The following is a 4,796-nucleotide window of genomic DNA, read 5'->3' on the forward strand; positions in this document are numbered from 1 at the left end:
TAATGCAATGTTCTCTCGTGTCAACCTTCACCATCCAAGGAAAAAGGCTCTCACAGTGAAGTCTATCCATCCGTTACATTTCCCAGTTTTCTGGTAAGACTTAAAAAAAAATTCTTCTGTGAAGATAGAACTGACATAGTTTCTTCATAGTTCTGTTCTGCCATTTCCTTGTTATACATTCTCTGGTTTCAGACTGTAACGAAACTGTGCTTTTTTTTTCTGTTCCTATTGCATCGATATAATTTTAGAACGCTTAGAGCCCATTTCTATAACCCTTGTTCCTGTCTTCTCCAGTAGCACAGCAATTGCTGTCTTTAGCTTCACAATCATTTACTTTCCACAAACGCAGAAACATCGACTCTGTACCATCAGAAATAAAGCTTGATTCTCATTACTCCCACTTTCCGACACGAGACCCATAACCTAGAAAGTTATGAGACTTCAACTTTTCATAAAAGTTCTTCTTAATGTTTGTGGTGTTGCCGGTGGCAACCACCTGCTCAAAAAAATCAATCCAGACCCCAAAACCATACAGGTGAAAAACAATTTACAAATACTCTCTCGACATCAAGCGCTTCACTTCAAAAGTTCTGTTCCTTATTCTTGGCGTTCTGACTCAATGAACAGCTACTGTATGTCCACCCTGCCCATTGCCCTCGAAATGTGAGCCTTCGGAAGCACATCCCCTCAGCCTTCCTTGCTCCTCAGCAAACAACCCGAGGTTATCCAGCAAGTATTTCATGGCTGAGATAATCCATCCAACCGAACATACTGATGAATCTCCTCTGTACTCCCTCCAGTGCAACCACATTCGTTCTGTAATCTGACACCCAGAACTCCACACCGTATCCCAGCTATGTCCTAACCAAGGCCCTGTATGGTGTTATTAATCTATGTCTCGCTGAATGAACGCGAGCGCCATGGGAACGGATAACGTCTTATCTCACCTTTTACCCTGGCCAGATACATTGAGACCCGTGGAATTGAAACCCTGAACTTCCTAGTGTGCTGCCATTCATTGATTACTCCCTGTTCCGGTTAATTCTTCCAAATTGCATTAGCTCATTTTTATCAGGATTACATTATTTCTGCCATTGATCTGCTCATTTGACCATTACATCTATATCTTGCGATAAGATAAGACATTCCCCCTCACTCCAACAAGCCAGCCAATATCTGTGTCAAACTCAAACTTACTGATCACACTCTCCCCTCCCCCCACCGCCCCCCAAGCTTTACATCTGCATGAGTTATGAATATCACAAATACGATGGGACAGAGCACTGATTCCTGTGGTACACCAGGGAACACTGGTCTCCAGTCGCACAAACAGCCTTCTACCGCCAGCATCTGTCTCCTGCACCAAGTTGAGATTGGTTGCAACTTGGCAAGTCATAACTGGGCCCTATCTGTTCCTTGGTTATTCTGTTCCACTTGATATGCCTGTAGGATATCCGGGGATTTTCACTAATCTTGCCTGCCAACGGTTTCCATGCCATTTTGTTCGCCAGTTCCCTCCAAGTGAAGGATTTCCTCCTTCTTGCTGTCTTACATGGTCTGTCACTTAGCTTTAAATTATTTGCCTTCAATATAGAGTAGGAAGCTAGAGAAACATTCTGATTTATTTGTGAATTTTCTAAGTTTCACTCGTTCTTTGAACCTTTCAAGGACACAGGCGAGTTTCCTCATCAGCTAATCTCGACATCAGAGGGAGGAACTGGGGAATATCAATTGGACTTCGTCTGTGGGAAGTATAAATATTCTGAGATTCGGACACCAAAGTTGTACAAAATACTCCCGATACAGTCTCACCAACACTCTATGCAGCGGCTTCAAGATATATTTACTTCTACACTGCGATTCCATTCAGTGAAGGCCAACCTAACTTTAACTTTCCACTTACACGTATTTCTCCAAATATCATTGGCATTAATTGCGTTGAAGAACTCACTATCAGTGTCTACATATCAGTCTCATAGCCGTTCTTATAAGCATCATACTTTTTCAGAATTCTCTGGTTTCCACAAACTCGGGAATTCCTTTGAACCCACTTCCTTTTAGTAACACAATCGCTAATTTCTAAATTTAACCATTGTTGTGTCACCTTCATTTTTTGTGTACTGTTTGTACCTTAGAAAATTATATACAGTTTTCAGACGTTGCAGCAATTCTAAAAGTAGCGAACATTGTTGTCTACCACTGAATGTTATATTGTACTTTCCCAATTCACTGTAACCAACTTGACCCTTCAGCCTTGGGGTGTCAATCTAGATTGACGGTAATGTTCAAAAATTCTATGTTGCGTGCAATCGCCGAGTAAAATGTAATATATCGTTGTCATGTTTTGAAAATACTGCCTCATAGCAAGTTTATTAATTAATCATTCTGACCACGCAACACCAAATCTTAAACGTCTGGTGTCTAGTTTGGTTCACAACATTCTCTTCAACCTCCCTCATATACACTATGGAATCCACTTTTCACAGTTTAAGCAGTCACTTAGTTAAGGATTGTTCAGATGTAACTCGAGATCATCCAGTATTACTGCAGCACGACTGATACTGGATATCAAATTTCCAGAGAGCATAATGCACAAAATTTTTGCAGCAGTTTTCGGTAAGGCACATAATGCACCAATGCTTGCTTTTCCTTGTCATTTGTAATTTCCACCCAAACTGATTCTGTGTAAGATGCGGAATATGGTCTGTGTCGTTATCAGTGATAGACTTGGACAAGACATTGAGTGAGGCTTACCTTGACACTCAGATGATCAGAAGATTTTTCCAGCAAGACAGGACAAGAATCGATAAGCATCCCCGCTCTGCTAGCATACGTTTCACGATATGCTCCCTGCTCTCTCACACTCACTGCATATCTGTTCTATCACCTTTCCCGAACGAGGCCAATGTTCCAACATTGTCACGATTGAACGCAGCACAATGCTCCCCTCACTCTCTCTGTCGCTTTCATTTTATTCTGTCCTAATAACACTATGGATTCAACACTGTGGAATAACCACCTTCGGGGTCCTCACTGTACAGCCCCTACCCTACCCACTACTAGCTAAACCATCATGAACAGTAGGGCCACCCACTTCCAATCTTCCTCACTCCCTGCATTTCTCTCATTCCAGGAGATACAGCCTGGGAATAGGACAGAAGGATGCAAGTCAGGTGTTGGAGTGCCCGATGTCCATTCCTTCACACTCGTCTTCCGCTCCTTCCACCCCCCCTCCCCCAATCTCAATGTAGATTAGAGCCTGACACGTGCCAGAGTTGACCGGAGCGGATCGTGTGGATATTGCGAATCATCCACGTCCACACAACAATGTTCAGTGGAGGACATTTCTCACTTTAACCTCTCTGTCTGTTCCGATATTTCTATCCCTCTCAAAACAACAAATAGCTGATCGCAGAGTTATACAGAGACATGTGTAAACACCACAACAAACTAACACTCTCATCGCATACATAGAGATAGACAGGCACACATGTAGAGGCATTCAAAAACATATACAGTCACAACCGCCCAGTCCGTGACACAGATGGACAGATATGCACACAAAATTCACGGTCACATTAACACATCGACAAATGCACTCATAGAGCCACACGCAGACATAGGGGTCTTTAAGACAAAGAGATCAGGTTTTGATTAATAACAGGTTCAAGGTTTACGGGGTGAAAGCAGGACAATGATGTTGAGATACATATAAGCCATCATTAAACGGCATATCAAAATGGTTGGGCAGAATGGCCTTGTTCTGTTCCAACTTTATGCGTGTGTCGTGTCATGCTATCTGGTATTCTGTTCCCGAGGTAGCAGCGGAGGCTGGGTTTGATACATGTTTGCTGGAAATAGTCAGTGGTAATGTGGGACAGATTTGATCAGCTGAATTGTATATATTTATTGCTAAGTATTGCCTCCTCAGTTTTCAAAAGAGGTGGCGATGTCTTGTTAGGTTAACTCAGTTATAAAATTATGGCTTCAGCATCTTTAATGTTGTGTTACCTGTGGTGTCTTCATCCTCAGGGAGAAGTAAAGATTCGGTTATTGGAGTTATTCAAGGCTGAGCTGGACTGATATTTCCTGGACAATAATCAATGTTTATTAGGTCCAGACAGGAGGGGGTTGGTCAGACACAATCGGATCGTCAGACATAATCGGATAGTGGGATTCAATTGGATGGTCAGAGACAGTCCGACAGTCAGATACAATCTCATCTGCCATGAGGATTCTGAATGGTGCAGCCAAACGGCCAACTGCTGCCTCGACCCATGTGTTGGTCTCTCAATCCACCCTTCAAGGTTGTTGCAGAGGGAGAGAACAAACGCGTTCAGCCAGAATGGATCGTTACAATGAGACGAGAGGAAACTATTCTGCCCCTCAAAGACGGTACACAGCAATAAATAATGACGTCATTCAGTTTATTGCGTACATTAAAAAGCCCAGGAGAAGGCCATTCAACATGCCTGCATTGTGAAACAGGAATCTGTCACAAACAGGAAACAGAGCGTTGTTTATTTTCAAGTGGCAAAGTTGTTTCTTATGTTAGTGCAGGAGATATAAATATGGATCAGAAGTGATCAATAATCAGCATCAAAGACCTGGATGAAGTGACTGCATGGATTGAAGCTCAATTAATTTGTAAGCCAAAATGCTCTATCATTATGTCATCAAATGGAGGTAGTTAGTCTGCAATTTTGAGGTAGACGTGGAAGGTTACTGAGCAACCCTTCTGAAAAAAACAACAGACATGTGTTGCTTATTTTCACAAGAAGGATATAACAATGATA

This window comes from Chiloscyllium punctatum, chromosome 43, assembly GCF_047496795.1.
Source record: "Chiloscyllium punctatum isolate Juve2018m chromosome 43, sChiPun1.3, whole genome shotgun sequence".
In the NCBI taxonomy this organism is placed as follows: Eukaryota; Metazoa; Chordata; class Chondrichthyes; order Orectolobiformes; family Hemiscylliidae; genus Chiloscyllium; species Chiloscyllium punctatum.